The following is a 22,821-nucleotide window of genomic DNA, read 5'->3' as shown; positions in this document are numbered from 1 at the left end:
CACACACACACACACACACACAGTACAGGTGTTGTGGTCTATGTTATGCTGAATCGTTGTTTTTTACAGGTGTGTCTTCAGTGGCTAAGCTCTTTCACCCATGGAGGTCTGCAGTGCGCTTAGACAGCTTCCATTTCATGAGACGCTTTAACTGCGGCCTCACTACAGAACACCACCCTCTCTATGGCACCTTTTGTGCCAAGCTTTCCTCCTGCGTTTTTGAATGGGACCAGGAGGATGTGCAACGCCTGAAGGAGGCCAAGAGAGCAGAGTGGAAGAGCAGCCACAGCGGACATACTCCCACTGAAGAACAGCTCATGGCCACTATCAGCCTAGGGGAATTAAAGAGACACTGCAGGAGGAGAACGCGTGGAGTGGAGGAGATGCGGAGCATGATTTCAGGGCTGCTGGAATCAGTATGGGAGCTGACAGACACCACAGGGCTGCGTATGGTGAGCCATGACAGCATGCGCCACGTGTGGAAAGTGCAGCAGAAGCACCTGGAGTGCCTCCAAGACCCTGCAGGTGTTGCAATGTACACAAAGGTGGGGACACTCCAAAAGGGCGGCAAAGAGCTGGACATCCTTAGGTGTGGTAGGGGGTCCTCCTCCCTGGAGAGTTTTCACCGACATCAGTGTGCTTTTATTCCAGGTACATTTGCATCAAGACATACTGTATTGTATATCTTTTTTAATTGTTATTTTCTGTTATGACAGAGAATGTGTTGTAATTATTCAAAATAACACAATTACCACTGCCGGGTATTCATATGTATTACCTTTACAATAATGGTTCACTGAACAGAGTATTTTGTTTCTTAGGCTGGAGGTGCAATGCTGTACATATGCAAATGTACATGCTCGAGGGGGCATCAAGATGGAACATGGGTCGGGCTAAGGAGGCAGTAGATGTGGAGGGGGCCTCGTCCCTAAGAAGTTTTGATGTTCGCTTGATTTCACACCTTAACAACTTAAGCCAGCGCGTCCATGGTTGTGATCTGGTGCCAGAGATCACCCCACCCGGGAAACCTACTGGTAAGAGAGATCTTAGAGCAACACTGGTTTACCAGAGTATTACATCCTCTCCTCCTCTTTTTCTTAAGCACCCCCCTACTCAGAGGACATGCATTGCTTGGCTGTGAAAAACATGCTATTTATGTAGGATAAGGATGTGCGTACACTACTGTTCAAAAGTTTAGGCTCACTTGACTAAAATGTTATGATCTTCAAAATCATTTAATCTGAAGGGGTATGGTTAAATGCTTGAAATTACTTTTACTTTACTGATTAATTTCTGTTACTAGAAAAGTAACATTTTATTTTAGAATGATGACTTACACTGAATATTGAAAAAAGCAGCCAATAAGAGCCCAGATTAAATGACACGCGTATTTTGCAATTTCTAGGCAAAGGGTGACTGCACTCAGACGATAAATTATAACAAATTATACCATGGTCTGTTTAAATACTCGATTCTGATTGGCTGGAAGGTGTGCATTAAAACTGTTTAATGCACAGGTAGTTCCAGTCAGTTTAATTACAGTTAGAAATTAATCCGCTACTATAAACATTGGTAACCATAGTAACACAGTTACACTTGCAGAGAGAGCGAGCAAGACATAAGTTCGTCTCTCTTTAAAGTGCGCAGGTTTTATTTCAGCACTACTTTATTTAAAGCGGATGGAGTGCGAGCCTTAACTTAAGAAAATGACCGTCATTTTTACCCGTCTGTTAAAAAATGTACACTGTAAACATTCATTACAGCTTTAAAGGAATAGTCTACTCATTTTCAATATTAAAATATGTTATTACCTTAACTAAGAACTGTTGAATCATCCCTCTATCATCTGTGTGTGTGCACGTAAGCGCTGGAGCGCGCTGCGACGCTACGATAGCATTTAGCTTAGCCCCATTCATTCAATGCTGCCATTTAGAGATAAAGTTAGAAGTGACCAAACACATCAACGTTTTTCCTATTTAAGACGAGTAGTTATACGAGCAAGTTTGGTGGTACAAAATAAAACGTAGCGCTTTTCTAAGCGGATTTAAAAGAGGAACTATATTTTATGGCGTAATAGCACTTTTGGGAGTACTTCGACTCGCCTGAAAAGTCCGCTCCCCTTCTCACTCTCATAATGGGAGAGGGAGGGTGTTACTGCGCCAAGTCGAAGTACTCCCAAAAGTGCTATTACGCCATAAAATATAGTTACTCTTTTAAATCCGCTTAGAAAAGCGCTATGTTTTATTTTGTACCACCAAACTTGCTCGTATAACTACTCGTCTTAAATAGGAAAAACGTTGATGTGTTTGGTCACTTCTAACTTTATCTCTAAATGGTACCATTGAATGAATGGGGCTAAGCTAAATGCTATCGTAGCGTCGCAGCGCGCTCCAGCGCTTACGTGCACACACACAGATGATAGAGGGAAGATTCAACAGTTCTTAGTTAAGGTAATAACATATTTTAATATTGAAAATGAGTAGACTATTCCTTTAACTTGGCAAATAACCAAGGTACAAGCGGGATAATCCACGGCTAGCCATGCATTAAAGGGTTTTAATGCTACGCGTCGGGTGGTTCTTCGTCGTGCATTAAAACCCTTTAATGCATGGCTAGCCGTGGATTATCCCTTACATATATATATAATATATTTTACTGAGTTTTGATTTATTTTGGATGCTTTTAATCACCAGCATATTTCTCACAGTTACATTTGTGTTATGCCATAGTGAATGTATGTCCTTTCTTCATTTTGTGTTTACACTGGTTACAGGTGAGCGTATAGCAGTGGAATATTTATTGGCCCAGACCAACAGAGGTGACCTGCTGGCTCCATCACAGGTCTCCGAAATCCCCTCGCAGGTGCTTGAGGAGGAGGAGGATGAACCAGATGACACCATCAGCATGCCTGACATTGTCTGCCATTCAGCTGAGATAGGGGCTGGTGATCCTCCAAGTGCTGTGGAGGGTGACACTGAACCCGGACCCCTCATCACAGAGGTCAGAAACACTTTCTGTAACACCTTACTCAAAAACGCAATATTTAACTTATTTAACTTATTTTAAGTAAATGTGGTTACATTTTAATAAGGTAAATAAATATAAAATCAGCATTGCTCACATATTACCATGCCTGATATTGTCTGCCAGTCAGCTGAGATAGGGGCTGGTGATCCTCCAAGTGCTGTGGAGGGTGACACTGAACCCGGACCCCTCATCACAGAGGTCAGAAACACTTTCTGCAACACCTTACTCAAAAACGCAATATTTAACTTATGTTAAGTAAATGTGGTTACATTTTAATAAAGTAAATAAATATAAAATCAGCATTGCTCACATATTAGAAACAAGAGTGTACATTAATTTGCTTGTTTTTTTCTTTTTCTCACTTATCACTTTTCAGACCAGCCAATGTGACTCGAGGGGCGTTGTGGGATGGGAGGCAGTTGATGCCCTTGCAGCCTACCTAGTTGACTTGAATCGCACCATCACCGCCTTGTCAGCCAAGGAGGCGGCGTACATAGTCAACCTGTACACAGCTCTCCATGCCATGGACAAAAAACCTTTAAGGTACAACATAGTCATTATTTTGTGCACCAAAATTAAACATACATTCCATGGAATGAATGAAGCATATGGATGTCTCTTTCACTGTTTAGGTACACCCAGAAGGCTAAGAAAAAAGCACATGCATCAGGAGGACCATGGAGAGCACCCAGGAAGCCGAGTGGCTCTGCTCCTGGACAGCAGGCGGCAGAGAGGTGCTTGATCACAATTTGCTATTATTTTGGTTCAATACAAATCATTAAGAGACAGCACGAGTCACTGTGAAAAGTATTTTTTGAGTGTAAATTATTTTATTGCAATCCCTATTGACATTGTAACTTAGTTCTTCATCACTTTACATCCTTGTTCACAGTCCAGAAAATATCATCCTTCTCTCCCACAGACTATACATGATTCACGGCCAAGCAGCCCAGGACCCCGGAATACATAGGGTCAGTGACTGTGTTTGCCTCAGACTTGCAAAAGAGTTTGAGCAGTCATGCAACAGGCCAAAGGACGCAAAGGGGAAAACCATGCCCATCCCTCAGTCCATTGTCAGCTGAGTCTGGTGCCGGTTAACAACACCACAGTATCTTCATGGTATGTGTTATTTCATTTACCTTTCCCATACAGTCAAGACAGTATATGAAGAGTTTCGTTACAAAACGAGATAAATCCCTTTTTTTAACATTTTTGTCAAAACATGTTTATTATTATGTTATCATGTTATTATTTTGTTTTATGGTGCTACTTAGCTGTATTTTTTAAGTTATGAAGGTTTAAATGAAAACAAACCAACTGCAGTTGAATTGATATTAATTGGAATGCACAACCAAAAAAATTAGATTTCTCAAAAATAAAAAAAAATGGAGTTATCTCGTTTTGCAACGAGATTTAACATGAAGAAAAACCATCCACCTGCATGCTTGTTAGAAAATATGTAATAACCTTAGAGAGGGAGGATAGGCTTTTATACATGTATAAAATAATGAATGTATGTCTTGTAGGCTGCTTAGGAGGGATAAGAGGAAGGACAGGAACATGCAGCTGCAAGGCACTGCACTTCCCAAACAGCTGTACCTGGCCAAGGAGCCTCTTCCTGCAGTGAACACACTTCCAGCTGCCCCTGTGTAACATTCACATGAACCTATGACATTTGAGGAGCCTGAAAACCATGAGGGGGAAGCTTTCCCCCGCCAGCGCACACTAGCGGTAAGCAAGCCTGTGTTCTCTCCACCATCTCCACCTCCCCAGTTCCCTCCACAATTTGGGCCAGCGCCTCCATTCCAGCAAACTCCTCAGTTGCAGCATGCGCCTCCATTTCCACATGCTTCTCCATTTCTGCATGCTCCTCCATATCCCCATGCACCTCCCTATACACATGCACCTCCATATCCCCATGCACCTCCATATCCCCATGCACCTCCATATCCCCATTCACCTCCATATCCCCATGCACCTCCATATCCCCATTCACCTCCATATCCCCATGCTCCTCCATATCCGCATGCTCCTCCATATCCGCATGCTCCTCCATTTCCGCATGCTCCTCCATATCCACAAGCTTCTCCATTGCAGCAAGCTCCTACAGAGTGCCTTCCATCCCAGCCAAGGCAACGTGCCTGGAGGCTGAAGAAAGCTGCCCAGGAGGATGAGGAGCTAGTGTCAAGGGGGGAACCGCCACGGAAGAGGCTAACAAAAGAAAAGTATCACTACACCTGCAAGTTGTGTGGCCAGGAAAAAAATAAAACAACTGGACACACCCAGCTGAAGGGGCGGTGGTACTGTCCAGCCTCAGGACTGACCCTGGATGACTGGAAGGAGAGTGTTTAGTTTCTGTCACCATTACATGTCTTTCTCTATGTTGTTTGTCTGTTATAATAAAGTTTAATCATTTTATTGGAGCCAAGAACAGCCTTCACGTTTTTATTTCATTTCCTCTTAATACCAGCACAGTGAGTGTACTCCATTGAATGTAATTGTTAAAACTAAAGCCAGATTTACTTGCAGAATCAATTTACATTTATTCACAAAACCCAACACTTTATCCTCAATTTGGAATATGTTTTATTCACTTGTGCTGCACAGATGTAGTCTCTCAAATAAATGAGTTTACCAAAAAAAGGAGGGGGAAACATGATGGGGGAATTATTAACATTTACAGTTATACACTGTTAATACTGTTGTAGCTTTAAATGTAGCATGTGACATTTTGAGTTAATTATTTGAATATTAATTAGTTTACATCACAAAATATGTTTATTTACAAGAGAATTTGCTTTAAATGCATTAATGTGCATAATTGCATAATCACAGGGTTATTACTATGGTGATTTATATGCAGAGGCAGACATTACTTGAGTACTTTGAGTAAATTTCCCAAGGATCTGTGCTTTATCAGAGTGTTTGTCTTGGGAAAAAAATATACTTTACTAAAAAATGTTCACTACGTTCTAAAGCATAGAATCATACTGTAAATACTTTTTACTTAAGTAAAAGAATACTAGATGTTTAATGTACTTAAATATTAAATATAAACCAAAAACGTGAAATTATGAAATGTAGTGGACTAAAAATTATGATAATATGCTTTGGAATGTATGTTTTCCAAAGAAAAACACTAATAAAATACGAATACTTGAAAATTTACTTTTATGTAGAAAGTAAAAATACGAATGTAGTGTCCGCCTCTGTTTATATGGAAAAGAGTTAAAAAAAAAAAAAAAATGACTACGTTACCCACAATGCATTGCATGTGTACTTCCGGAATGCACTACGAGACTAAAGAACAACAGAAAATGCAAGCGACATTGCCATACCATAGGTTCGAATCCCGCAAAAGACATGAAAATTAAAGTAATGATAAACCTTGCAATAAGTATAGAACTGTGTGTAAACAATGTTGAAAAAATATAGTGTACGTTTTCCTCCTCTTTTCTCCTTTTCTTTTTCTCTCTTTCCCCCCTCTTTCCTCTCTCTTCTCCCCCCCCCACAGGCATTCCCTTTTGCCCCATTTTTGGCCGAGTGGTTAAGGCGATGGACTGCTAATCCATTGTGCTCTGCACGCGTGGGTTCGAATCCCATCCTCGTCGTCTGTCTGTCGTTGTGAAGTTGAACTGTCTTTAACATGCCACATTGCTGATGGTTACGTTGTTTCCCACACCTCTAGGAGTAGAGAAATCAGTGTGTTTTCTTTTCACCAGTTTTGAAGTGCTTACTCGCCAGAGTCTCTGGCGGACACTTGAGTGTTTTCAGACTCTAAAGTCCATGCTTTGTGCCAACTGTCTAGAAAGTGGTAAAGACAGGGTTGAGTGGTTCCTTTGTTGATGTTTGATGAAAGAGGAACAAAACAGTAATAATCACAACTGAAAAACATTAGCGGAATGGTTAAAAACATACGTTTTCTCTAGCACAATTTCTATAGGTCAGTGCTAAAGCGTTGAAACGCAAATAGGGCAGTCTAACGGTTCACTTGGACATTATCACGACAGCTTTAACTGTGGTGAAGTATAACACATGATGCTTTTTTAATTCTTTAGCCACGTGTCTTCTGTGAGGGAGTATAGCTCAGTGGTAAAGCATTTGACTGCAGATCAAGAGGTCCCCGGTTCAAATCCGGGTGCCCCCTTGGCTATACGCCTGTATGTCCGTCGTTTGGCGCGCTAATATTTCTGACTCAAAGTTCATCCTGGATCCTTTTAACATAGGGGTAGGCAAACGTCGGTCCTGGAGTGCAGCAGTCCTGCAGAGTTTAGCTCCAGCTCAAATCAAGCACACATGAACAGGCTAACCAAGGTCTAAAGGGTCACCTGAGAACTACAGGTGGATGAGGTTTAATCAGGGGGGGAAGTAAAATCTCCAGGACTGCAGCACTTCTGGACCGGCGTTGCCAACCCCTGTACTACGCTAAAGACGAGCATACACTGTGCCATTTCAGCACAGTCGTGGCTTAATGCCAACCTACACTTAACGAGTAAATCCCATGCGACGTGAAGCCAAAGCTCACGAAATGCATGCTCACACTCTACCAGGGGTCTCCGACCCTGCTCCTGGTGAGCTTCCGCCCTGCAGATTTTAGCTCCAACCCCAATGAAACATAGCTGAAGCAGCTTATCAAGGTTTTCAGGGTTGCTTGATAATTACAGAGAGGTGTGTTGGAGGTGTGTTGAAACTGAAGTCTGCAGGTAGGTAGCCGACCAGAAGCAGGTTTGGAGATACCTGCACAATTCGGTCAGATCGCAGAGCTGCGACTTGACTGCTCACACTTCACGTCTGAAACAAATCGGTGAGATACCCGAACTAAGAAGTGTGTGGCTGTTTGCCAGTTTCAGAATCAGCATCCATGCATTCCTGGGAAATGCGCCGCCTTTCTCATACAGTTTGTGCGGTTCCTTCAAGCGATCGCAAAATATGTGGCAAAATCCGTTTATACAACCAAGTACCAGACCGTGTAGGTTTCTGTAGTGTAGTGGTTATCACGTTCGCCTCACACGCGAAAGGTCCTCGGTTCGAAACCGGGCAGAAACAGCGTGTTCCTTTTGATACGCTGCAAGTTAAAAGCCTCTCTTGAGACACGTTACTCCTTGTGTCATGAAGCACTTTTAAAGTTACACACAGTTCCGCCCATCACATTCGCTTCACGCGTGAAAGGTGGCCAGTTCGCAAGTGGGCGAAAAGCATTGCCCCTTTGGGGAGTGTTGCACAGAGAGAAAATGTGTGGCTAAATCTATCAAAATAACCAAAGAATCCACACGAACAGGTTTCTGTGGTGTTGTGGTTATCACAAAAAGTCCTCGGTTCGACTGAAACACTTTGTTAGAGATATGACAGGGTTTTGGTCATGTTAATTTAAGTACCTCAACAGTTACATCAGTTTGATGCACGTTATTTTAAACCTGATCGTCGGTTAGTGTTAGTTGAACGTAAGACAGGAAAGTGTACTGAGGTTTAGTCAACATTACCCAGCCAGTTGGCTGTGTAGACAAGCCAATGAAAACCTCTTGTTCCCTTTACATAAAGTCTTGAATGTCTCGTTTGTTTTTTGTCTGTTTCATGTTGAAATCCGTTGAAAACAATTTTGAAAAAGAACCCCAATCAAATAAAGGTCAATCCTTGATAATATCTCTAAACATGTCTAAGGCGATGGATTGCTCATGCACAGTTCTCTTCAGGCGTTTACCTTCCGTTAGGCCAAAATGAACACTTTCAAAAAGGTAACGTTTAATTAAATCAACAACGGAAACTATTTGATTCACACTACTACGTACTTGCTGGTAATTTAGGAATCGCACAATGCCCAACCGCAGGGGTTCCGCCAAAGTTTCACGTGACGAGGTGGCCGAGTGGTTAAGGCGATGGACTGCTAATCCATTGTGCTCTGCACGCGTGGGTTCGAATCCCATCCTCGTCGTCTGTCTGTTGTTGTGAAGTTGAACTGTCTTTAACATGCCACATTGCCAATGGTTACTTTGTTTCCCACACCTCTAGGAGTAGAGAAATCAGTGTGTTTTCTTTTCACCAGTTTTGAAGTGCTTACTCGCCAGAGTCTCTGGCGGACACTTGAGTGTTTTCAGACTCTAAAGTCCATGCTTTGTGCCAACTGTCTAGAAAGTGGTAAAGACAGGGTTGAGTGGTTCCTTTGTTGATGTTTGATGAAAGAGGAACAAAACAGTAATCATAACAACTGAAAAACATTAGCGGAATGGTTAAAAACATACGTTTTCTCTAGCACAATTTCTATAGGTCAGTGCTAAAGCGTTGAAACGCAAATAGGGCAGTCTAACGGTTCACTTGGACATTATCACGACAGCTTTAACTGTGGTGAAGTATAACACATGATGCTTTTTCAATTCTTCAGCCACATGTCTTCTGTGAGGGGGTATAGCTCAGTGGTAGAGCATTTGACTGCTCACACTTCACGTCTGAAACAAATCGGGTGCCCCCTTGGCTATACGCCTGTATGTCCGTCGTTTGGCGCGCTAATATTTCTTACTCAAAGTTCATCCTGGATCCTTTTAACATAGGGGTAGGCAAACGTCGGTCCTGGAGTGCAGCAGTCCTGCAGAGTTTAGCTCCAGCTCAAATCAAGCACACATGAACAGGCCTAGGTCTAAAGGGTCACCTGAGAACTACAGGTGGATGAGGTTTAATCAGGGTTGGAAGTAAAATCTCCAGGACTGCAGCACTTCTGGACCGGCGTTGCCGACCCCTGTACTACGCTAAAGACGAGCATACACTGTGCCATTTCAGCACAGTCGTGGCTAAATGCCAACCTACACTTAACGAGTAAATCCCATGCGACGTGAAGCCAAAGCTCACGAATTGCATGCTCACACTCTACCAGGGGTCTCCGACCCTGCTCCTGGTGAGCTTCCGCCCTGCAGATTTTAGCTCCAACCCCAATGAAACATAGCTGAAGCAGCTTATCAAGGTTTTCAGGGTTGCTTGATAATTACAGAGAGGTGTGTTGGAGGTGTGTTAAAACTGAAGTCTGCAGGAAGGTAGCCGACCAGAAGCAGGTTTGGAAATACCTGCACAATTCGGTCAGATCGCAGAGCTGCGACTTGACTGCTCACACTTCACGTCTGAAACAAATCGGTGAGATACCCGAACTAAGAAGTGTGTGGCTGTTTGCCAGTTTCAGAATCAGCATCCATGCATTCCTGGGAAATGCGCCGCCTTTCTCATACAGTTTGTGCGGTTCCTTCAAGCGATCGCAAAATATGTGGCAAAATCCGTTTATACAACCAAGTACCACAGCGTGTAGGTTTCTGTAGTGTAGTGGTTATCACGTTCGCCTCACACGCAAGGGCCGCCCGTGGATACCTGTAGAACGGTGACTAGCCAATCAGAAGCGAGGAAAAATTTGAGGGCGTGTCTCAGGGTGGCCGCACTTAAACATCGGTTCGAATCCCAGTAAAGGTGAAAATGAAGACGTTATTTATAACTTTTGACACATTTACTCATTCATATATTTAATAATTATAAATCAGTTATCACTTTACTTTGTTTTTTTTTGTATGAAACTTGTTTCTGAATACTTTTTACTGATGCAATGTGTTATAGAACTTTATAGTGTTTATAGTGTATAAATAACTAGTTTTCAGGACATTTTTAGATAAAACACTTTTTAATAAAATTAACATTTAAAAGAATACAATTAAATGCATGCCTATTTAATTTTATAAGACAATCATTCTACCACAACAATATAAACATGTTAAGTGCACAAAAATGTGAACAAAGGCAATTATATTGAATGAACACATACTGGAAATATCCCAAGATGACCAAAATAAATAATCAATCTATGAAATTAAGTGACAGTTTTAAGAAACAGAAACAGGCTTAATAAGGCTACACAGTACTTTTTCAGTTAAACACAGATGGTCCTACTGCCCATGTGCATGTATACAGTACAGTTATAAATAGGATTGTGCCAAAAGTATTAAACTACCACAGTGGTTTCTGCATGTAACAGATATCCATAACAATGAAAATACAGAGTTATATTTTTATGATACAATAATTACAATGCATACATTCAGAAACAGGAGACATAAGGGCAGTCACTTTGAGTTGAGGGGTACCCAGAAGAGGCTGCAGGGAGTCCTGAGAAAGACTGGACAGCAGCTGCAGGGAGAAGTAGAGTCTGTAGACTGTGCAGAGGTCACTGGGAGGAGGGATGCAGGATGACATTAGTCATAGATGAACATTACATTTGTTAAATCTGCTTTGAAATGGATTAAGTAAAATGATGTTAAATTAAGTCCTTACACTGACAGAAAACGGTTTCATTCACTGGTGTCAAAGGCGATGTGGTCTTGCTTGTAGATAATTTAACAACTCTGGAGGTAATGGCAAAGGAACCCTCACTGGATTAAAGGGAATTGGTGAAAAACAATAACACTGATCAGGAACAGGCATATCTTTACAGTTGAGTCGGCACGTGTACATGTCCATATACCAACCTCCCGTGGAGATGAAGTAGCACTATGTTCATCAGGCCTGTCTGGTTTTGAGAGAGTTGCTGGTGGTTTATGCCTACCTAACACAGAAAAATGTTAATGTGTTAATTAATAGTAATGTAAATGCATGCAAACCCATAGAACACATGTTAAGAATCTTTATAATATTAGGGGTGTGGTATGATGTGGTATGATCTACAGTACATGAGTACTCTACAGCTTCATGCATCTGTAAATCATGTGCATATCAAACTTTTAAAGAATAACATGCAAAAAAAAAAACATGCAAATCACGAACTCTGTAGTTATATATATGTACTGATATATAAATATTTTCAATGTTAGAACAATTGACACAAGAATTAGAACAGGCCTGAACATGGCCTAACCAACAAACAGCAACAAATGAATGTAGAAAAGATAATCCTGATTCATGTCAGAATCATTCCTAGTGTGCAGAAGGAATAAGACCTTTGACCACTGGGATTCCAACAACTTCTGAATCTGAAAGCATAGTGAAAATAATGTACCTTTTAAGCATTTATAACATAAACAGACAGAATTACATATAAAAGCTTTTACTGTCACATATAGAGGACTGAAGTATATGTTTGTTTGAGCATGTATGTGGTTCTCACTCAGTTGGGCTTTTAGATGAATTTGTGGGTAGCATCATCCTCCCCAATTCTTCACACTCCTCAACTTCTATGAAAAAAGAACAAAACAAAGATTGGTATAAAATAATGGAATTATAAATATCATCAACTGTTGTTTATTCAGGGAAAACTGACTGAGCATTAAACTCTTTTACAGCAATACCTGTGTCAGTTTGTCTCTGTGTGCGTGTATGTGTCAGTTTGTCTCTGTGTGCGAGTATGTGCCAGTTTGTCTCTGTGTGCGTGTATGTCTCAGTTTGTCTCTGTGTGCGTGTATGTGTCACTTTGTCTCTGTGTGCGTGTATGTGTCACTTTGTCTCTGTGTGCGTGTATGTGTCAGTTTGCCTCTGTGTGCGTGTATGTGCCAGTTTGTCTCTGTGTGCGTGTATGTGTCAGTTTGCCTCTGTGTGCGTGTATGTGTCAGTTTGTCTCTGTGTGCGTGTATGTGCCAGTTTGTCTCTGGGTGCATGTATGTGTCAGTTTGTCTATGTGTGAATGTATGTGTCACTTTGTCTCTGTGTGCGTGTATGTGTCAGTTTGCCTCTGTGTGCGTGTATGTGTCAGTTTGTCTCTGTATGAGTGTATGTGTCAGTTTGTCTTTGTGTGCGTGTATGTGTCAGTTTGTCTCTGTGTGCGTGTATGTGTAAGTTTGCCTCTGTGTGCATGTGTGTGTCAGTTTGTCTCTGTATGAGTGTATGTGTCAGTTTGTCTCTGTATGAGTGTATGTGTCAGTTTGTCTCTGTGTGCGTGTATGTGTCAGTTTGTCTCTGTGTGCGTGTATGTGTCCTATTGTCTCTGTGTGCGTGTATGTGTCCTATTGTCTCTGTGTGCGTGTATGTGTCCTATTGTCTCTGTGTGCGTGTATGTGTCAGTTTGTCTATGTGTGCGTGTGTGTCAATTTGTCTCTGTGTACGTGTATGTGTCAGTTTGTCTCTGTGCATGTATTTGTCAGTTTGTTTCTGTGCATGTATGTGTCAATTTGTTTCTGTGCGACAGTTTGTCTCTGTGTGCATGTGTGTCAGTTTGTCTCTGTGTGTGTATCAGTTTCTCTCTGCAAAGATGCAAATCATATGTCATCCCACGGTTACACATTTCAATTTGACCTAATGTACTCAACAGTACTGTCAACAAACCTGGAGGATGAGAGGCAGATGCTGCAAGGCCAAAGAACCAAGTTTCACAGACGTTGGCTCTTTTTCCGAGTTAGGCACTGCTGCAGTTGGTCTTTCCTTAAACACTTTTATCTTGCCTGGAAGATGACATTCACCTTCATCCTGCTGTGCTGTACACAAAGAGCTGATGATTAGTGTTAATCAATGTTCTCTTTTACTGACTATTATACAGTGTTTAATTATGTATAATTTTTTTCATAATAACATGTTATTCGTATATTATAACATTAAATTGCACACACGTACGTAATGTTTTTTATCACATAAATGTAAAATATGTGTGTGTAATTTAATATACATTTGCCTAATTACAATATAAGTACTACATCATAATGCACTGTTAACATATTTTTTTTTTACATTTTATTTAGGTACATAGTAAGATCAATCATGAAACATTGAAACACAAATAGACTCTTATAAAATAACAGCTGTATTTTATTAGAGTTGTTATTTTTAGAAGTTTAGTTTACTGTATTTTTATAATAGTTTGGTTTACTGTTTCCTACCATCACACACCATTCAACACAATTAACAATACGATTGCATGATAATATACATGCAATTTAAATGATAAAATACATTAATGATAATGTATACATAATACAGTAAGCTAGTATTGCTAAAGTATAGCATTCACTCACCTTTTCGGTGGTTTGTCAGGCTAATTGCGTTATTTAAAGCAGTCACCATTCGTATAATCTGTTTTAAGGTAGTTTAGACATTAAATATTTGTTGTACTGATAATTCTGTAAACAAATACCTTACCGATCGTATAACGGGTCCAATGCGAATCAGATAACACTGGGCTTCTTAAATTACCCGCCACGGAAAATACGAAACAGCGCCATGACGTCTACGTGTGGCCAAAAGTATATCGCATCCGTAGTGTTAAGCACTACCATAGAGAATGAATGGGAAAAGTTAAGGGAAGTTAAGCTTAACTACTTTCGGCTCCCGCGCGAAAGGTCCTCGGTTCGAAACCGGGCAGAAACAGCGCGTCCCTTTTGATACGCTGCAAGTTAAAAGCCTCTCTTGAGACACGTTACTCCTTGTGTCATGAAGCACTTTTAAAGTTACACACAGTTCCGCCCATCACATTCGCTTCACGCGTGAAAGGTAGCCAGTTCGCAAGTGGGCGAAAAGCATTGCCCCTTTGGGGAGTGTTGCACAGAGAGAAAATGTGTGGCTAAATCTATCAAAATAACCAAAGAATCCACACGAACAGGTTTCTGTGGTGTTGTGGTTATCACAAAAAGTCCTCGGTTCGACTGAAACACTTTGTTAGAGATATGACAGGGTTTTGGTCATGTTAATTTAAGTAGCTCAACAGTTACATCAGTTTGATGCACGTTATTTTAAACCTGATCGTCGGTTAGTGTTAGTTGAACGTAAGACAGGAAAGTGTACTGAGGTTTAGTCAACATTACCCAGCCAGTTGGCTGTGTAGACAAGCCAATGAAAACCTCTTGTTCCCTTTACATAAAGTCTTGAATGTCTCGTTTGTTTTTTGTCTGTTTCATGTTGAAATCCGTTGAAAACAATTTTGAAAAAGAACCCCAATCAAATAAAGGTCAATCCTTGATAATATCTCTAAACATGTCTAAGGCGATGGATTGCTCATGCACAGTTCTCTTCAGGCGTTTACCTTCCGTTAGGCCAAAATGAACACTTTCAAAAAGGTAACGTTTAATTAAATCAACAACGGAAACTATTTGATTCACACTACTACGTACTTGCTGGTAATTTAGGAATCGCACAATGCCCAACCACAGGGGTTACGACAAAGTTTCACGTGACGAGGTGGCCGAGTGGTTAAGGCGATGGACTGCTAATCCATTGTGCTCTGCACGCGTGGGTTCGAATCCCATCCTCGTCGTCTGTCTGTCGTTGTGAAGTTGAACTGTCTTTAACATGCCACATTGCCGATGGTTACGTTGTTTCCCACACCTCTAGGAGTAGAGAAATCAGTGTGTTTTCTTTTCACCAGTTTTGAAGTGCTTACTCGCCAGAGTCTCTGGCGGACACTTGAGTGTTTTCAGACTCTAAAGTCCATGCTTTGTGCCAACTGTCTAGAAAGTGGTAAAGACAGGGTTGAGTGGTTCCTTTGTTGATGTTTGATGAAAGAGGAACAAAACAGTAATCATAACAACTGAAAAACATTAGCGGAATGGTTAAAAACATACGTTTTCTCTAGCACAATTTCTATAGGTCAGTGCTAAAGCGTTGAAACGCAAATAGGGCAGTCTAACGGTTCACTTGGACATTATCACGACAGCTTTAACTGTGGTGAAGTATAACACATGATGCTTTTTCAATTCTTCAGCCACATGTCTTCTGTGAGGGGGTATAGCTCAGTGGTAGAGCATTTGACTGCAGATCAAGAGGTCCCCGGTTCAAATCCGGGTGCCCCCTTGGCTATACGACTGTATGTCTGTCGTTTGGCGCTCTAATATTTCTTACTCAAAGTTCATCCTGGATCCTTTTAACATAGGGGTAGGCAAACGTCGCTCCTGGAGTGCAGCAGTCCTGCAGAGTTTAGCTCCAGCTCAAATCAAGCACACATGAACAGGCTAACCAAGGTCTAAAGGGTCACCTGAGAACTACAGGTGGATGAGGTTTAATCAGGGTTGGAAGTAAAATCTCCAGGACTGCAGCACTTCTGGACCGGCATTGCCGACCCCTGCACTACGCTAAAGACAAGCATACACTGTGCCATTTCAGCACAGCCGTGGCTAAATGCCAACCTACACTTAACGAGTAAATCCCATGCGACGTGAAGCCAAAGCTCACGAATTGCATGCTCACACTCTACCAGGGGTCTCCGACCCTGCTCCTGGTGAGCTTCCGCCCTGCAGATTTTAGCTCCAACCCCAATGAAACATAGCTGAAGCAGCTTATCAAGGTTTTCAGGGTTGCTTGATAATTACAGAGAGGTGTGTTGGAGGTGTGTTGAAACTGAAGTCTGCAGGAAGGTAGCCGACCAGAAGCAGGTTTGTAGATACCTGCACAATTCGGTCAGATCGCAGAGCTGCGACTTGACTGCTCACACTTCACGTCTGAAACAAATCGGTGAGATACCCGAACTAAGAAGTGTGTGGCTGTTTGCCAGTTTCAGAATCAGCATCCATGCATTCCTGGGAAATGCGCCGCCTTTCTCATACAGTTTGTGCGGTTCCTTCAAGCGATCGCAAAATATGTGGCAAAATCCGTTTATACAACCAAGTACCACAGCGTGTAGGTTTCTGTAGTGTAGTGGTTATCACGTTCGCCTCACACGCGAAAGGTCCTCGGTTCGAAACCGGGCAGAAACAGCGCGTTCCTTTTGATACGCTGCAAGTTAAAAGCCTCTTCCTGAGACACGTTACTCCTTGTGTCATGAAGCACTTTTAAAGTTACACACAGTTCCGCCCATCACATTCGCTTCACCCGTGAAAGGTGGCCAGTTCGCAAGTGGGCGAAAAGCATTGCCCCTTTGGGGAGTGTTGCACAGAGAGAAAATGTGTGGCTAAATCTATCAAAATAACCAAAGAATCCACACGAACAGGTTTCTGTGGTGTTGTGGTTATCACAAAAAGTCCTCGGTTCGACTGAAACACTTTGTTAGAGATATGACAGGGTTTTGGTCATGTTAATTTAAGTAGCTCAACAGTTACATCAGTTTGATGCACGTTATTTTAAACCTGATCGTCGGTTAGTGTTAGTTGAACGTAAGACAGGAAAGTGTACTGAGGTTTAGTCAACATTACCCAGCCAGTTGGCTGTGTAGACAAGCCAATGAAAACCTCTTGTTCCCTTTACATAAAGTCTTGAATGTCTCGTTTGTTTTTTGTCAGTTTCATGTTGAAATCCGTTGAAAACAATTTTGAAAAAGAACCCCAATCAAATAAAGGTCAATCCTTGATAATATCTCTAAACATGTCTAAGGCGATGGATTGCTCATGCACAGTTCTCTTCAGGCGTTTACCTTCCGTTAGGCCAAAATGAACACTTTCAAAAAGGTAACGTTTAATTAAATCAACAACGGAAACTATTTGATTCACACTACTACGTACTTGCTGGTAATTTAGGAATCGCACAATGCCGAACCGCAGGGGTTACGACAAAGTTTCACGTGACGAGGTGGCCGAGTGGTTAAGGCGATGGACTGCTAATCCATTGTGCTCTGCACGCGTGGGTTCGAATCCCATCCTCGTCGTCTGTCTGTCGTTGTGAAGTTGAACTGTCTTTAACATGCCACATTGCCGATGGTTACGTTGTTTCCCACACCTCTAGGAGTAGAGAAATCAGTGTGTTTTCTTTTCACCAGTTTTGAAGTGCTTACTCGCCAGAGTCTCTGGCGGACACTTGAGTGTTTTCAGACTCTAAAGTCCATGCTTTGTGCCAACTGTCTAGAAAGTGGTAAAGACAGGGTTGAGTGGTTCCTTTGTTGATGTTTGATGAAAGAGGAACAAAACAGTAATCATAACAACTGAAAAACATTAGCGGAATGGTTAAAAACATACGTTTTCTCTAGCACAATTTCTATAGGTCAGTGCTAAAGCGTTGAAACGCAAATAGGGCAGTCTAACGGTTCACTTGGACATTATCACGACAGCTTTAACTGTGGTGAAGTATAACACATGATGCTTTTTCAATTCTTCAGCCACATGTCTTCTGTGAGGGGGTATAGCTCAGTGGTAGAGCATTTGAGGTCCCCGGTTCAAATCCGGGTGCCCCCTTGGCTATACGTCTGTCGTTTGGCGCGCTAATATTTCTTACTCAAAGTTCATCCTGGATCCTTTTAACATAGGGGTAGGCAAACGTCGGTCCTGGAGTGCAGCAGTCCTGCAGAATTTAGCTCCAGCTCAAATCAAGCACACATGAACAGGCTAACCAAGGTCTAAAGGGTCACCTGAGAACTACAGGTGGATGAGGTTTAATCAGGGTTGGAAGTAAAATCTCCAGGACTGCAGCACTTCTGGACCGGCATTGCCGACCCCTGTACTACGCTAAAGACGAGCATACACTGTGCCATTTCAGCACAGTCGTGGCTAAATGCCAACCTACACTTAACGAGTAAATCCCATGCGACGTGAAGCCAAAGCTCACGAATTGCATGCTCACACTCTACCAGGGGTCTCCGACCCTGCTCCTGGTGAGCTTCCGCCCTGCAGATTTTAGCTCCAACCCCAATGAAACATAGCTGAAGCAGCTTATCAAGGTTTTCAGGGTTGCTTGATAATTACAGAGAGGTGTGTTGGAGGTGTGTTGAAACTGAAGTCTGCAGGAAGGTAGCCGACCAGAAGCAGGTTTGGAGATACCTGCACAATTCGGTCAGATCGCAGAGCTGCGACTTGACTGCTCACACTTCACGTCTGAAACAAATCGGTGAGATACCCGAACTAAGAAGTGTGTGGCTGTTTGCCAGTTTCAGAATCAGCATCCATGCATTCCTGGGAAATGCGCCGCTTTTCTCATACAGTTTGTGCGGTTCCTTCAAGCGATCGCAAAATATGTGGCAAAATCCGTTTATACAACCAAGTACCACAGCGTGTAGGTTTCTGTAGTGTAGTGGTTATCACGTTCGCCTCACACGTGAAAGGTCCTTGGTTCGAAACCGGGCAGAAACAGCGTGTTCCTTTTGATACGCTGCAAGTTAAAAGCCTCTCTTGAGACACGTTACTCCTTGTGTCATGAAGCACTTTTAAAGTTACACACAGTTCCGCCCATCACATTCGCTTCACGCGTGAAAGGTGGCCAGTTCGCAAGTGGGCGAAAAGCATTGCCCCTTTGGGGAGTGTTGCACAGAGAGAAAATGTGTGGCTAAATCTATCAAAATAACCAAAGAATCCACACGAACAGGTTTCTGTGGTGTTGTGGTTATCACAAAAAGTCCTCGGTTCGACTGAAACACTTTGTTAGAGATATGACAGGGTTTTGGTCATGTTAATTTAAGTAGCTCAACAGTTACATCAGTTTGATGCACGTTATTTTAAACCTGATCGTCGGTTAGTGTTAGTTGAACGTAAGACAGGAAAGTGTACTGAGGTTTAGTCAACATTACCCAGCCAGTTGGCTGTGTAGACAAGCCAATGAAAACCTCTTGTTCCCTTTACATAAAGTCTTGAATGTCTCGTTTGTTTTTTGTCTGTTTCATGTTGAAATCCGTTGAAAACAATTTTGAAAAAGAACCCCAATCAAATAAAGGTCAATCCTTGATAATATCTCTAAACATGTCTAAGGCGATGGATTGCTCATGCACAGTTCTCTTCAGGCGTTTACCTTCCGTTAGGCCAAAATGAACACTTTCAAAAAGGTAACGTTTAATTAAATCAACAACGGAAACTATTTGATTCACACTACTACGTACTTGCTGGTAATTTAGGAATCGCACAATGCCGAACCGCAGGGGTTACGACAAAGTTTCACGTGACGAGGTGGCCGAGTGGTTAAGGCGATGGACTGCTAATCCATTGTGCTCTGCACGCGTGGGTTCGAATCCCATCCTCGTCGTCTGTCTGTCGTTGTGAAGTTGAACTGTCTTTAACATGCCACATTGCCGATGGTTACGTTGTTTCCCACACCTCTAGGAGTAGAGAAATCAGTGTGTTTTCTTTTCACCAGTTTTGAAGTGCTTACTCGCCAGAGTCTCTGGCGGACACTTGAGTGTTTTCAGACTCTAAAGTCCATGCTTTGTGCCAACTGTCTAGAAAGTGGTAAAGACAGGGTTGAGTGGTTCCTTTGTTGATGTTTGATGAAAGAGGAACAAAACAGTAATCATAACAACTGAAAAACATTAGCGGAATGGTTAAAAACATACGTTTTCTCTAGCACAATTTCTATAGGTCAGTGCTAAAGCGTTGAAACGCAAATAGGGCAGTCTAACGGTTCACTTGGACATTATCACGACAGCTTTAACTGTGGTGAAGTATAACACATGATGCTTTTTCAATTCTTCAGCCACATGTCTTCTGTGAGGGGGTATAGCTCAGTGGTAGAGCATTTGAGGTCCCCGGTTCAAATCCGGGTGCCCCCTTGGCTATACGTCTGTCGTTTGGCGCGCTAATATTTCTTACTCAAAGTTCATCCTGGATCCTTTTAACATAGGGGTAGGCAAACGTCGGTCCTGGAGTGCAGCAGTCCTGCAGAATTTAGCTCCAGCTCAAATCAAGCACACATGAACAGGCTAACCAAGGTCTAAAGGGTCACCTGAGAACTACAGGTGGATGAGGTTTAATCAGGGTTGGAAGTAAAATCTCCAGGACTGCAGCACTTCTGGACCGGCATTGCCGACCCCTGTACTACGCTAAAGACGAGCATACACTGTGCCATTTCAGCACAGTCGTGGCTAAATGCCAACCTACACTTAACGAGTAAATCCCATGCGACGTGAAGCCAAAGCTCACGAATTGCATGCTCACACTCTACCAGGGGTCTCCGACCCTGCTCCTGGTGAGCTTCCGCCCTGCAGATTTTAGCTCCAACCCCAATGAAACATAGCTGAAGCAGCTTATCAAGGTTTTCAGGGTTGCTTGATAATTACAGAGAGGTGTGTTGGAGGTGTGTTGAAACTGAAGTCTGCAGGAAGGTAGCCGACCAGAAGCAGGTTTGGAGATACCTGCACAATTCGGTAAGATCGCAGAGCTGCGACTTGACTGCTCACACTTCACGTCTGAAACAAATCGGTGAGATACCCGAACTAAGAAGTGTGTGGCTGTTTGCCAGTTTCAGAATCAGCATCCATGCATTCCTGGGAAATGCGCCACCTTTCTCATACAGTTTGTGCGGTTCCTTCAAGCGATCGCAAAATATGTGGCAAAATCCGTTTATACAACCAAGTACCACAGCGTGTAGGTTTCTGTAGTGTAGTGGTTATCACGTTCGCCTCACACGCGAAAGGTCCTCGGTTCGAAACCGGGCAGAAACAGCGTGTCACTTTTGATACGCTGCAAGTTAAAAGCCTCTCTTGAGACACGTTACTCCTTGTGTCATGAAGGACTTTTAAAGTTACACACAGTTCCGCCCATCACATTCGCTTCACGCGTGAAAGGTGGCCAGTTCGCATGTGGGCGAAAAGCATTGCCCCTTTGGGGAGTGTTGCACAGAGAGAAAATGTGTGGCTAAATCTATCAAAATAACCAAAGAATCCACACGAACAGGTTTCTGTGGTGTTGTGGTTATCACAAAAAGTCCTCGGTTCGACTGAAACACTTTGTTAGAGATATGACAGGGTTTTGGTCATGTTCATTTAAGTACCTCAACAGTTACATCAGTTTGATGCACGTTATTTTAAACCTGATCGTCGGTTAGTGTTAGTTGAACGTAAGACAGGAAAGTGTACTGAGGTTTAGTCAACATTACCCAGCCAGTTGGCTGTGTAGACAAGCCAATGAAAACCTCTTGTTCCCTTTACATAAAGTCTTGAATGTCTCGTTTGTTTTTTGTCTGTTTCATGTTGAAATCCGTTGAAAACAATTTTGAAAAAGAACCCCAATCAAATAAAGGTCAATCCTTGATAATATCTCTAAACATGTCTAAGGCGATGGATTGCTCATGCACAGTTCTCTTCAGGCGTTTACCTTCCGTTAGGCCAAAATGAACACTTTCAAAAAGGTAACGTTTAATTAAATCAACAACGGAAACTATTTGATTCACACTACTACGTACTTGCTGGTAATTTAGGAATCGCACAATGCCGAACCGCAGGGGTTACGACAAAGTTTCACGTGACGAGGTGGCCGAGTGGTTAAGGCGATGGACTGCTAATCCATTGTGCTCTGCACGCGTGGGTTCGAATCCCATCCTCGTCGTCTGTCTGTCGTTGTGAAGTTGAACTGTCTTTAACATGCCACATTGCCGATGGTTACGTTGTTTCCCACACCTCTAGGAGTAGAGAAATCAGTGTGTTTTCTTTTCACCAGTTTTGAAGTGCTTACTCGCCAGAGTCTCTGGCGGACACTTGAGTGTTTTCAGACTCTAAAGTCCATGCTTTGTGCCAACTGTCTAGAAAGTGGTAAAGACAGGGTTGAGTGGTTCCTTTGTTGATGTTTGATGAAAGAGGAACAAAACAGTAATCATAACAACTGAAAAACATTAGCGGAATGGTTAAAAACATACGTTTTCTCTAGCACAATTTCTATAGGTCAGTGCTAAAGCGTTGAAACGCAAATAGGGCAGTCTAACGGTTCACTTGGACATTATCACGACAGCTTTAACTGTGGTGAAGTATAACACATGATGCTTTTTCAATTCTTCAGCCACATGTCTTCTGTGAGGGGGTATAGCTCAGTGGTAGAGCATTTGAGGTCCCCGGTTCAAATCCGGGTGCCCCCTTGGCTATACGTCTGTCGTTTGGCGCGCTAATATTTCTTACTCAAAGTTCATCCTGGATCCTTTTAACATAGGGGTAGGCAAACGTCGGTCCTGGAGTGCAGCAGTCCTGCAGAATTTAGCTCCAGCTCAAATCAAGCACACATGAACAGGCTAACCAAGGTCTAA

General features: G+C 42.4%; 1 long non-coding RNA gene and 11 other non-coding genes across 12 annotated transcripts; 11 read left to right on the top strand and 1 right to left on the bottom strand.

Moving 5' to 3' along the window:
• Positions 1 to 7,102: 7,102 nt before the first annotated feature.
• trnac-gca (transfer RNA cysteine (anticodon GCA)) lies at positions 7,103 to 7,174 on the top strand. The gene has a single exon. It is a non-coding gene; the product is annotated as a tRNA-Cys (tRNA).
• Positions 7,175 to 8,000: 826 nt separating this feature from the next.
• trnav-cac (transfer RNA valine (anticodon CAC)) lies at positions 8,001 to 8,073 on the top strand. Its single transcript has one exon. It is a non-coding gene; the product is annotated as a tRNA-Val (tRNA).
• An 801-nt stretch (positions 8,074 to 8,874) lies between these two features.
• On the top strand, positions 8,875 to 8,956 carry trnas-gcu (transfer RNA serine (anticodon GCU)). The gene has a single exon. It is a non-coding gene; the product is annotated as a tRNA-Ser (tRNA).
• A 1,796-nt stretch (positions 8,957 to 10,752) lies between these two features.
• LOC135719480 (uncharacterized) lies at positions 10,753 to 13,568 on the bottom strand. Its single transcript, XR_010521121.1, has 5 exons — positions 13,303 to 13,568; positions 12,152 to 12,218; positions 11,517 to 12,017; positions 11,323 to 11,420; positions 10,753 to 11,218 (listed from the first exon to the last, which is right to left on the bottom strand). It is a non-coding gene; the product is annotated as an uncharacterized lncRNA (long non-coding RNA).
• A 1,570-nt stretch (positions 13,569 to 15,138) lies between these two features.
• On the top strand, positions 15,139 to 15,220 carry trnas-gcu (transfer RNA serine (anticodon GCU)). Its single transcript has one exon. It is a non-coding gene; the product is annotated as a tRNA-Ser (tRNA).
• A 464-nt stretch (positions 15,221 to 15,684) lies between these two features.
• On the top strand, positions 15,685 to 15,756 carry trnac-gca (transfer RNA cysteine (anticodon GCA)). The gene has a single exon. It is a non-coding gene; the product is annotated as a tRNA-Cys (tRNA).
• Positions 15,757 to 16,582: 826 nt separating this feature from the next.
• trnav-cac (transfer RNA valine (anticodon CAC)) lies at positions 16,583 to 16,655 on the top strand. The gene has a single exon. It is a non-coding gene; the product is annotated as a tRNA-Val (tRNA).
• Positions 16,656 to 17,457: 802 nt separating this feature from the next.
• On the top strand, positions 17,458 to 17,539 carry trnas-gcu (transfer RNA serine (anticodon GCU)). The gene has a single exon. It is a non-coding gene; the product is annotated as a tRNA-Ser (tRNA).
• A 1,341-nt stretch (positions 17,540 to 18,880) lies between these two features.
• On the top strand, positions 18,881 to 18,953 carry trnav-cac (transfer RNA valine (anticodon CAC)). Its single transcript has one exon. It is a non-coding gene; the product is annotated as a tRNA-Val (tRNA).
• An 801-nt stretch (positions 18,954 to 19,754) lies between these two features.
• On the top strand, positions 19,755 to 19,836 carry trnas-gcu (transfer RNA serine (anticodon GCU)). Its single transcript has one exon. It is a non-coding gene; the product is annotated as a tRNA-Ser (tRNA).
• Positions 19,837 to 21,177: 1,341 nt separating this feature from the next.
• Positions 21,178 to 21,250, top strand: trnav-cac (transfer RNA valine (anticodon CAC)). The gene has a single exon. It is a non-coding gene; the product is annotated as a tRNA-Val (tRNA).
• An 801-nt stretch (positions 21,251 to 22,051) lies between these two features.
• On the top strand, positions 22,052 to 22,133 carry trnas-gcu (transfer RNA serine (anticodon GCU)). The gene has a single exon. It is a non-coding gene; the product is annotated as a tRNA-Ser (tRNA).
• Positions 22,134 to 22,821: the final 688 nt, after the last annotated feature.

The sequence above is a fragment of the Paramisgurnus dabryanus genome, chromosome 14 (assembly GCF_030506205.2).
Source record: "Paramisgurnus dabryanus chromosome 14, PD_genome_1.1, whole genome shotgun sequence".
Classification (NCBI taxonomy): domain Eukaryota; kingdom Metazoa; phylum Chordata; class Actinopteri; order Cypriniformes; family Cobitidae; genus Paramisgurnus; species Paramisgurnus dabryanus.
Note: the sequence above shows the minus strand (reverse complement) of the source record. Positions and strands in the feature narration are given on the sequence as shown.